Below are 12,869 nucleotides of genomic sequence, written 5' to 3' on the forward strand. Positions count from 1 at the left end.
ATGGAGCAGAGAGGAGGCAAGTTAGAAGCAGGTAAGAAAAGACGCACATTTTCAAAATCGGCGCCCCCACCCTGCACACTTACACACTATTTTGTAAGTGTGCAGGGTGGGGGCGCCGATTTTGAAAATGTGCTGGGCGGGGGGCGCCGATTTTGTAAATGTGCCTAGGGCGCCACGGACCCTAGCACCGGTCCTGCAGCCACTCCATAGTGCATAACCAACACTTAGGGCTAGATTTACTAAACTGTGGGGTTTAAAAAGTAGAGATGTTGCCTATAGCAACCAATCACGTTCTAGTTATCATTTATATAGTACATTCTACAAAATGACACCAGGGGGAAATGTGCAAGCTGCGAGCTTCTGGCAGGTTTGAAAAGTGGAGATGTTGCCAATAGCATTCAATCATATTCTAGTTATCATTTATTTAGCACATTCTACAAAATGATAGCTAGGATCTGATTGGTTGCTAAAGGCAACATCTCCACTTTTCAAACTCGCCGGAAACTCTCTCCGCTTGATACATTTACCCCCTAGAATCTGATTGGTTGCTATAGGCAACAGCTCCACTTTTTCAAACCTGCAGTTTAGTAAATCTAGCCCTTAGATTGTGAGTTGCCACCAGCAATGCTAGTAATCCTGTGGGTGTAGAATCTCAAAGGGAGGAGCTAGTGAAATTATCTGCTGTAAAATATGTGAGGAGGAGGAGGATGAAAGATCGAGAGGCCCTTTAAACAAGTATGCCACTAAACCAAGCTAATCAATCCAACAGATGAGTATTTTAGAAAATTTTAGTCACTCTTCAGAACTCCCCATACTGCTCAAAAGAAACCTTTTTGTTCAAATGTGTGTCGTATCGCATTATCTCCAAATGACTTGAAAGAAGCCAGGATAGCTCTTTTGTTCGAATAATTACCGCAAATCTGATTTGCAATTTCTACCCATAAAAGACCAGACAAATTCAAACTAAGAACAGTACATTAAATTACAATATTAGATGGCATTAAGATAAGATATTTTGCAGTCAAATAATCAAAAAGCAAATAAGTGCAACAAAGAACACACATCTGAGGCAACAGATTGCAAATCCCCACAGTTTTGTCATAAATGTCAAGGCAAACATTTTTGGCACATTGTTAAAAGAGAAAACAAAAAGGACGAGACTGATTAATTATGAGGTAGAAATAGCTGCAGCCTGTCAGCTATATGAAGCCATGACCAAAACTGTGAAAATGTAAATCTCTGCATTTTTTGTGAACTATAGATATATGTTTACTGGCAAACAATTACAGTTAATTTCAGAATATGGCTGCTGTTGAACTACTGATAGCATTATCCATCATAAGTGGTTAAAGAAATATTAGATGATTTTCTCTTTGACAGGCTTTTTAAAATTTGGTAGCATGATGTCGTTAATGTTACATAGTATTTTCAAAAATATAACAAAACAACATACATAGATCTCGATATGGAACCAACAATGTAGGGATGCATGCATACACAAGATGGTAAATGCAGCCCCCAGACAGATGAATGCATTCACCCTCCACCCTTGTTATTCATAACCCAACTTCATTATCTTCCATCATCATCCTCAAACCCTTTATTCATCAACTTCCTTCATCATTTCCCCAGCCATTTATTCATCACCCCATTCATGATGTCCCTTAATCATCCCCACCCATTATTCATTAACCTTCTACCCGTTATTCATCACCCTCTTTATTATTTCCTTTCATCTCCCCATTTCTGTTATTCATCACCCTTAAGGCTAGATACACACTGAAGAATTTTCCAACTGGCATGTTATCTCAAACGATTGTACCTGCACCTGAAAGTCTGATCAGTCTGATGATTCATGCATACACACTGACACGATTTACCTTCAGATCTGTGCTCTTCATCTGGTCCTTTAGTCTTCAAAGAATGACAACACAATATTCATTCATTCATTGTTGTCACATTGATTAAAACCGCCTTGTTATAGCTATCCAGATGTCCTAACGAATTTCGTTAGCTTCCGTAACTCTGAAACGAAACATTCTGTCTCAGAACGAACAAATTAATTATTCCTTCTACAGCACTCTCTACATTCATTCACCGGGACATTCATCGCTAGCATCGGCTGAAAAGAGCCAGACTCTGTAAACTCTATGGAGATCGTGAGCATGAGTGCATACACACTACATGATTGGTCAGAAAATATGAAACAGTACGAACAACCAAACGAGCCAACAGTCGACAATTTGGAACAACTTTCGACCATCGTGTCACTATACACATTAACCCGATTTCCGACTGAACGGTCGTATGTCAGCTGATTTGCCCAATTATTGGCCAAAAATGTTCCAATGTGTATCTGTGTATCTAGCCTAACCCCTTGTTATTCATCATACCCTCCAGCCTTATTATTCATACCTGCCTTCACCATCCCTCATCTGCCTCTGCTTCTCTTACCTTACTCAATAGAAGTGGGCGGAGGAGCTGGAGCCCATCCCTAAATCTGATCACATGATGCTGCAGCTCCAAATCACTTATAGGATGGAAGTGCTTCTTGCTTGGTTTTACTAAAACAAAGCATCACAGAGACAAAGTATTTTATTTGTTTTATACAACAAGATATATAAACAAATATTACAGTAGTCATGTTGTCTTAATATATCTTGTGGAGGTGGCAAACAAAGAAATATATACAAGAACTACTACTAATATTCACAAAAAGGACCTGATTTATGGAAAACCCATGTTGGCCTTAACCTAGGGTGGATGAATAGCAGCCTGATGTCCCTTGATTTATCATTAGAATATTTTTCTAAAAAAAAATAAAAATCATAATTTTAAAGGGTTCCTCCACTTAAAATTAAAAATATACTGTGTTGGAGGTACAACAACGGAGCCTCTCAGCATTCCAGGTGGCTGAATTCTCCCTGAATCTCACTGCTTGGAAGCTTTCACAAGTAAGTACATTTGAACTACAATTTGTCATTCCATCCCTCTATAAAATAACATGAAGAATAGTTACAGTGGGAATAGATGTAGGATTTATAACAACGGTCTCCTAATAGATCTAAAACTAGCCACGTACATTGCAATACAGTTGTCTGACCTGATAAATTAAATATTAACATACGGAAAGTCAATTTGTACGGATAAGACTATTCAGGGGATGGGCCAACAAACTGATTGCAACTGCCACACTTAAAGGCTGATGCAGTCACTGATTTTCTATGTCCAATCAAATTCATTTGGGATTATCATTGTGAGACCACATACAGTGATAATGTTAGGCCAAATGATAAGAAATGACTAAACGGGTCCACAAAATCACCAAGTAAACTGTAGCAAAGTTGTCTTGTTCCTCTATGCGGATAGGACAGCATGTTACCATGGGAATGCTGGGTGAGGCAGAGGTCAGCTGCTGTAGTGAGTCTGGGCTGGGAGGAGAGACAGGAAGGAAGGGGAGGTGCAGGCATCCTGAGGTCTGTGTGGCAGCAAGAGACAGAGAGAGGTCTTAGAGCAGAGAATGCTGGAAAGGCAGAGTGTGCCCGCTGACACCGAGACCACAGAACTAGAAAAGAAGCTGCTGGGTGTAGTGTGGCACTGGGGAGTCTTGTGGCTGGATCCCTGCAGAGAATCAGCCATCAAGCAGCCTGAGAGAGATTACACAGCAAAGCGAGCTTATGTGAAGTGAGGAAGACTCCCGCTATAAGCGAATTGCATGTTATCACAGAGGGACAGCAAGCAACAGTGTCGGAATGGGGCATGAAGGGCCCACCGGGGGCTGCAACGCCAGCGGCCCACCAGAAGGGGTGCGGCCAGCCATCAAAGAGGCGGGACCAGAAACTAGAGGGGGAGTGATCAGCCCACAAAGGACTGCTAGCACCCTAGTGTAGTATAAAAAGAATGCAGTGTGTACATAAAGAGTACACAGTCTTGACCTGCCCCATAGATTGGGCAGAACAGTCACCAAAAAAAGAAAAAAAATCAGGATTTTCCCACTAGACTCAGAACATTTGACAGACTGTCCTACCTGTTCTTGTCACCACCTGTGGCTGCTGGTTTCTTTAGTTGCGGCTTGTCTGGATCCTGGAATTTTGGGGGCCCTATCTGGAAAAAAATGGGTACATTTAGAAAATTCCAACCAGTCCCGATCTTAAATCATTAGGACCCACAATTAATACTTAAGCCTTCCTAAAGCCCCAACATTAAAGTAATAGCATTCCCATTTAATAAATTAACCTATTTCCCTCCCTTCAGACAACCCCAGCAATAAATTAATAGCATTTATGTATAATAAAAATACTTATTTCCCGCAACCATCACTGCCATTAAATAATTCATATTCACATTTAATAAATAGACCTCATGCTCCTCAAACTCAGCCCCACATTCAATTAATAGTCCCCAAACCACACCATCTTAAATCAATAGTCCTCACTATAAAATTAAATTGCTGCATCACTCCACAAACAAAATAGCACCCATTAGTTAGGCACCAGCTACCACACACACATTACATTGCCACAAGCCCGCTGTGCCATCATACACACATTACTGTGCCCCTTCATCACCATGCTGTGCCTCCTTATGATCAAACTGCACCCTCCATGCTGCTTTTGCTCCCCCCTTCTCCTGGCCCCCCATCATCACCCTGTGTCATGCTGCTTTGGCCCCCCCCCTTCACACTCTGCCATGTTGTGCTCTGCCCCCCTCATTCACACTCTGCCATGCTGTGCTCTGCTCCCCCCCTTCCCCCTTCACACTCTGTCATGCTGCCATGGCAGTTCACATGCCCTTATTGCCCCTCATCTTATTTGCCACTTTGTTTCTCTCCCCTCTTCCCCAAAATGACAGGCTGTGCACTTTACTGACCTCATCAGAAATGGCTTCTGCTGCTCCTGCATTGTTCATGTAGCTCCTCTGGGCGGCAGGAGCCAGGACCTCTCCAACTGTGGCTGGTTCTTCTTTCCAAAAGAAAAAATGCTGGGCGCTCATTGACTTCTGTTTTGATCTGCTAAAATTAATAATGCAATTAAGCTCTAGTTGTAAGAATATATTGATTGACATGGGATAAATAAAAAGGATCTAGAGGTTTATTACAATAATAAACACAATGAGTAAAACACTACATATCTAAGTCTTATTACAATAAAACAACATTGACATGAGAAATGAAATTAAAATCACCATATAAAATGGAAACATACACAATGGACCATATAGAAACACACTGATATCTCTGTTCCAGTACAGATATCAATCACTGTAAAAAATAGTATATAAAGTCCAAAAACACTCCTAAGGAAAGTGATGTAGTCTTCAGCCGAGAGATGTATAAATAATTAATAAATAATAAAACCGTGGCAAGGAGATCGTGTGTGTCCAGAGTTGCATATACCTATAAAAACTTCTTCTTTCCAAATGAGTCATGTGACATGACTCATCTACCAACGACTGTGCTGTACAGCTCATGTGCAGAGAGCCACAGACGCGTCTGGGCTCTCTGCACTTCAATCACCAGGCTGTCACCTATTTGGAACAAGCGGGGGCGTGGCTTAACGGGGTCAGTGGGGAGCATGGCTTAACGGAACCAGCGGGGGCGTAGCTAACCAGCGTCGGGGCCTACCGGTGGATTTTCCGGCTCACCGGCAGGCCAGTCCGACGCTGGCAAGCAAGATCAGGCTTACTGCCAGTTCATGACCCAAAAGTGGCTGAGACAGTCATATTCATCCAGAGGGAAAGTGATGATTAATAACACACCAAACACTGACACCATTGTTGCTGCCTTAAGAAAAGAACATTATACATTCTAAAATTGATCTGTACATATATTGGAGACTGTGTTACCTGCTAGAGCTATACAGTCATGGCCAAAAGTTTTAAGAATGACACAAGTATTGGTTTGCTGCTTCAGTATTTTTAGACCCTTTTTGTCAGATATTGCTATGGTATACTGAAATAAAATTACAAGCATTTCATAATTGTCAAAGGCTTTTATTGACAATTACATTAAGTTTATGCAAAGAGTCAATAGTTGCAGTGTTGACCCTTCTTTTTGAAGACCTCTGCAATTTGCCCTGGTGTGCTGTCAATCAACTTCTGGGCCACATAATGACTGATGGCCACCCATTCTTGACTAATAAATGCTTGTTTGTCAGAATTTGTGGGTTTTTGTTTGTCCACCCACCTCTTGAGGATTGACCACAAGTTTACAATGGGATTAAGTTCTGAGGAGTTTCCTGGCCATGGACCCCAAATTTCGATGTTTTGATCCCGAGACACTTAGTTATCACAATTTTTCTTATGGCAAGATGCTCCATCATGCTGGAAATGGTATTGTTCATCATCAAACTGTTCTTGGATGGTTGGGAGAAGTTGCTCTTGGAAGATGTTTTTTTTTTCATGGCTGTGTTCTTAGGCAAAATTGGTAGTGAACTGAGAATCAGCTATCAACTGCAATGTGGAGCAACGTGGAGTAGGTCAGGAACATGGAATACAGAACCTATAACCGGCAGGGAGGCCAAGTCCTCCCTGTCTTAAATAGTATTGCTGTCCAACTAGTAGCAGGGTTAGAACCTGCACTAATTGACCCCAGATGTAAGCTAAATAACTTAACTGCGCACGCTCTTAGCTGTTTGACAGCTTGCCGGGCGCGGCGGCAGTGGAGTGGGAGCGTCCTGGTTGCCCTTGCAATATAGCAAGACCTGCAAAATAGCAAGGTGCCAAATTAGGTACACATTTAGACAATACTTTCCATATAACTAGGTTAACAGTATCTGTGCTTTACAATTCTGCCACTTAAGAAGTACAGGACACAAAAACTACAGTTGCACTTTTTGGTCCCTTTGTGTCTCTACTGTCCCACATTGCACCAGGTCTCATCTCGTGGCAGCAAAGTAGAATGAATCATCTGCACTCTGATTCACTGCCAGACTAACTATACAGCATACTTACCAGGGCCATCTTAACAACATTATGGGCCCCCGGGCAAAGCAGTGCACCGGGGCCCCTACATATATATATATATATATATATATATATATATATATATAGATAGATAGATATAGATGTATAGAGATACAGATAAAGATATAGATATATAGAGATAGAGAAAGATGTATTTGCTCAGTGACCCTTGAAGGTTTTTTTTGCAGGTTTTTTCTTTTGCAGGATTATTTATTCTAATTAAAAGCCCTGCCTGTGGGGCCCCCGGGCACCTGCCCATCATGCCCAATGGAGAAGATGGCCCTGATAGTTACCCACTCTCTCTGTATTTCCCAGGATACTCCCTAATTCTGTCTAGGTCCCTTAGACTCCTGGGAGAGTAGGCCCTTCTCCCGCATCCTGCTCACTTTCTAGTTAAATTGGAGGGATGGGGTCTTCAATTGCATTATTTTGGCACTGCAACAGCGAAAAGATGTGACTGGTGTATTGCATTTTGGAGAGAAGGGCCAAAATGATGCAAAACACGATCAACTGCCCCCTCAATACTGGCATTTTACCTCCCGTCCAGCAGTAAAAAGAAGTTTGCCACTATGCTGTACAGTTGGTTTTAGTTTTGCAAGTGAGATATGATGAAAGACTCATTAGATTAAGTTTCACTGCCACTGTGGAGGGCTACTTTGTGCAGTGTATGACTAGCAATGGGAGGATCCTTTCTAAACACATTAGAAGATTATTATTATTATTATTATTATTATTATTTGTATTATAGTTTGTAGAAAATATTTGTCATTCACATCATTCCCTGCCCCAATGGAGCTTACAGTCTAAATTCCCTAACACACACATATTCTAGGTTAATTTTGTCAGCAATTAACCTACAGTATGTTTCTTGGAGTGTTCCTTGTATTCATAACCCAGCAAAAACAAAGATGATTTTTAACACACCATGCATGATAATGTAGCGCCGGAGTCCTAGACAGGCCACGCAGTTGAATGGAACACTGGTGACAGTGGACTACATCTCCCAGCACACTAAGAAGTGCATGTTTGTGACAGAAGAGATCTATTGTTCTATCAGGAAGAGATACCCAAAAGTGCTGTTACCAGAAATCCTATGTGCTTTGTATAGTTAAGTGACTCAGAAATACTGTGCTATTGATTCATCCTGTTGTATTGGTGTATGTCAAAACTAGGAACAAGTAGAGAGGATCCACATCTTTCCCACTCTCTGAGATCAAAGACGTGAACTTTAATGTTTGCTATTGAAAATTATATTGCATTGTATATGTTATTCTATTTGAAGCAAGGTTAAGTGTGATAATAGTGCATTATCATAAGAAGTGTTTATGTGATAAGAGCTTTGTGTATGCTGTCAGCCAGCTTGTAGATAAGTGGCCCAAAGATACCTCTTAGTGTGATAGAGGATAGGAAGTGGGAAAAGCTCAAATTGTGTTTAAGTATTCATATATATTTTACTGCTATCTTAGAGTATTGCTCTGTTAATGTCACGGCAATAGGGTTTCTGGGATCCATCTCAGGACCCTTGGGGCTAGCTGTGTCAGGGATGTAGTAGAAACTCAGAGGCCAGATGAGTGTCTTGCTCATAGGGGTACCAGACCCCACAAACAGATAAACAATACTGCCAAGAACTCAGAAACTCAGAGGAATATAGTACCACAACTGGGACTGGGAAGAGTCAGAACTGGAGCTGGCCCTGGACAACTCAGAACCTGAGGTAGGCCTGGAACTGGAAGTCGGTAACCCAAGACATAGAGATGGCTCCAGAAAGTGGATGACTCAGAATCACAACCTACTACCCCAGATAGCCAGTAGGAGAGGCAGGAATAGATTCATGAGAGGAGGATTCACACAGGAGGTAACAGCTGGAAACCGTACACAAGACACTTTGCAGTACCCTAAATTCTGAAGCACATATAAGGGATAATGTTATTAATTTACAACTACAAAAAAGACCGCACCAGGTGGTCCATATAATTCCTCCAGGTGTATATATCAGTCTCGCTACTTAGCATTGACTATACCACCTGAGGTTAGGTGCACCCGATCATAGGCTTACTAGAAACATATACATGAAGGAAAGAGAAATGATCTAAGTGGGGCACTCAAATGGACAAAAATTCTTTTATTTATATAAATAATATTCTGTTAAATACTTCTTTATTGATTCATTGTTAAAACATTCCATTAGCGAAATATAAAACTTGTATTTGAATAACACCATGAATAAAAATAACTGTTAAAAAGACAAATGCTAATTTGTCTGACCGCGACACTGCTCTGATTAGGAATCTAATTTGATAGTTTATCGTGTAACATGTGTGATAAATGTTCTATTCATACCACATCCCTCAGGGAAAACTTTGTGTAAAATAAAATCGTCTTTATTCTTACATCTTATCAACCAGAAACAAAGGTGAAATGGACTGATAAAGATTGTAAAGGAACTACTGGTATTTCCACACTTATATATGTTAAATATGTTTCCTCTTATATCCACTGTGTGCCAGCTTATTTCCCTTTAAACAGCTAGTGGTCATATATATATTGATCCCTTGTGTTCGCCTAAATACCGGGTTGGCTATTCCCTAGATATTGTTTCTATTGAATTGAGATAGAGTGATAGTTACTGGAACCATCCCGCTAAATAGGCTGTATATACCAGGGTTCTCACTGCTAGCTATTGCTATCCTTCCATCTGGCTGTCTCGCTTCTATCAACTTCTAACTCAGCGAGCAGCATATGGTAGATTCCTAACTATATGAACTCTATATCGCTAAATAGCCTAAATTAAATTGGACAGAGCAGCGTCCGCGGCATCCGCCGACGTGCGTTTCGCTAAGGCTTTTACTAGCAGTGAAAACCCTGGTATATACAGCCTATTTAGCGGGATGGTTCCAGTAACTATCACTCTATCTCAATTCAATAGAAACAATATCTAGGGAATAGCCAACCCGGTATTTAGGCGAACACAAGGGATCAATATATATATGACCACTAGCTGTTTAAAGGGAAATAAGCTGGCACACAGTGGATATAAGAGGAAACATATTTAACATATATAAGTGTGGAAATACCAGTAGTTCCTTTACAATCTTTATCAGTCCATTTCACCTTTGTTTCTGGTTGATAAGATGTAAGAATAAAGACGATTTTATGTTACACAAAGTTTTCCCAGAGGGATGTGGTATGAATAGAACATTTATCACACATGTTACACGATAAACAATCAAATTAGATTCCTAATCAGAACAGTGTCGCGGTCAGACAAATTAGCATTTGTCTTTTTAACAGTTATTTTTATTCATGGTGTTATTCAAATACAAGTTTTATATTTCGCTAATGGAATGTTTTAACAATGAATCAATAAAGGAGTATTTAACAGAATATTATTTATATAAATAAAATAATTTTTGTCCATTTGAGTGCCCCACTTAGATCATTTCTCTTTCCTTCATGTATAATGTTATTAATGACAGCATAGCCAAGCACCAACTATATAAAATCCTACTATACAAGACAGTGATCCTGTTACCAAATGTAGCGCTCACAAAAAATCTTTTTTCCTCATGTATCAGACTTAATATTTGAGTATATCAGATACCATATTAGCAATCAGGCTATTGGTAGTGATTGGTGTCCTTACATATTACGAGGAATCACCTAATCTATCATTGTACAGTATCCACCAATTAAATGATGTATGAGAGATATAGGTCTTCAATACAATCTTGAGAAGGCGTTTCGCTGCCTATCTTATTTCCACTACATCAAGACATCTACGTAGGTCCTATATTTATCACGGATCTATCTGTTTCAAAACAGGATTCCTATGCTTAAACAATGTAATATCATTATTGTGCACTATTTGGCATAGTGTCCTTTGGTCTATTGCCATTCTTTGAGGACTTATATTTAGACCACTTACTTACCCACTGATTCATGTATCTATATTATAATAAATTAATTATTAGTTCATTATAAACTGGACCACAGAGCGTCTTGCAGTTGATCTGCAATTTTATTTCACTGTTTTTGTCTTTTTTAATGTTTCGCGTAGCTTTATATTTGATGGGATGAACGATTTTAAAACATACCAATAAAGATTTTTATTTTCAATTATTCTACATTTTGGATGACCAATGTCCTAGAGTGCCCCGCTATTTAACCTCTTTCTAGTCTTCTTTTTTGTTACCATTGTATTCCAGGTTATAGGGTGCACCATTCAGCTAATTTGCTGATTAATTGACTTTATCATATTATTATTCATACAAATTCAATAACAGGATTGTTTGGTCAAGACCTAGTGCGGTTACACCCTCTTTGTTTCGGATACTGAATCTGCCAGAAATTTCATTTCTGCTGCTTTGGTAACTGAACTTCACTCTCCAGTGCAGTCCTTGCCGCAGTCATTGTCGTTAACTGCTGTTGATGGCAACTGTGTTTCCAATGGTTCCATCACCTGCATTACAAATACTGTCCGGCTGCTGGTAGGAGTTCTCCAAACCGAGTGTATTCGGTTCCAGGTCTTACTGGAGTCCATCAACCCCATCATTCAGGGGTTATCTTCATTCAGAACCCATTCTCCAAAGTTCGACTGACACTTCTCACGCAGGTTACTTCCTGGGAACCTCTATGTAACAAGCAATGCCTTACTCTGGTTTACCCCACCTTGTCCCACTCATCTTGTCACACCCTTAACCCTAAGTATTCCTTACCTCCAGCCTACACTTTCTTCCAAGGTGTGTTTAGCAAGATAGCCTCTGCCGACTCACCGCCCATGGGATTGTCTCATCTCGAGAAAGAACATTTCCATAGGGAGAACCTATCCGTTATCTCTACCAGTGGCTCAGGTCAGAACTTACAAAGAGACTTTATTGGGGAATCATATTCTTCTGCGGGGCTGGGTTCTCTGAAACCCTGCATTAACTGTAGCAGTTGAACACCATTATGGTTAAAAACGGTCACCCCGGACTCATGTCAAAGAGGTCCTTACCCGATTACATCACCACCATCTCTATTGTAAACTCGAGACATGCCTGTTCGAAGCTTTGTAAGTGCCATTTCTGGGGTACCTAGTATCTGGCACAGCACTACAGATAGATCGAGAAAAGGTAGCAGCTATCAACAAGTGGCCACAACCCTAAGGATTGAAAGCCATCCAGCGCTTTCTTGGCTTTGCCAATTATTATCGCCAATTAAGGGTTTCTTCACCCTCGTAGCCCCTATCTTGCACGGAAGGGTACCCATCTAAAGTCCTTGCCGCCTGAGGCAACTGCAGCTATCGTGACCCAAAAAAAAGCCTTTTCCTTAGTTCTTATATAGCCTAACCAAAATAATCCCTTCTTCTTGGAGGTAAATGCCTGTTTGGTGAACATTGGAGCGGTCTGCTCTCAGGAGTCTTCATGGGGAAATATCATCCATGCAGGTTCTTCTCTAAAAAATGTACCACCAATGAAAAGAACTAAGGTATCAGGATCGAGGAGCTACCTGCCATCTAAGCCGCTCTGGAAGAGTGGCGTCATCTTTTGGAGGGAGCCAATCACCAGGTTACTTTACTGTCTTTACTGACCACAAGAATCTCACCTACCTACAAACTGTGCAGTGCCTCAATCCACGTCAGGCCCAGTGGCCATTGTTCTTTCATGTTTTAAGTTAATTCTGACATTTCGCCCAGGCTCCAAGAACTCTCGGACAGATGCTCTCTCTCGGTCAAAAGACAACTCTGATCTCCTGTCCTCTCCAGAACCCTGGCCTATTATCTATCCTATCAATATTGTGGCTCTGACTGGAGCTTCTGCCAAGACTCCTTCTATTGGCCATTCCTTTTCGAACCCCCAGCTCCACATCAAGGCCTTACTCTGGGCTCATAATTTTAAAGTTACAGGCCATGCAGGAGTCAAGAAGAC

Source organism: Mixophyes fleayi, chromosome 1, assembly GCF_038048845.1.
Source record: "Mixophyes fleayi isolate aMixFle1 chromosome 1, aMixFle1.hap1, whole genome shotgun sequence".
NCBI classification, from domain to species: Eukaryota; Metazoa; Chordata; class Amphibia; order Anura; family Limnodynastidae; genus Mixophyes; species Mixophyes fleayi.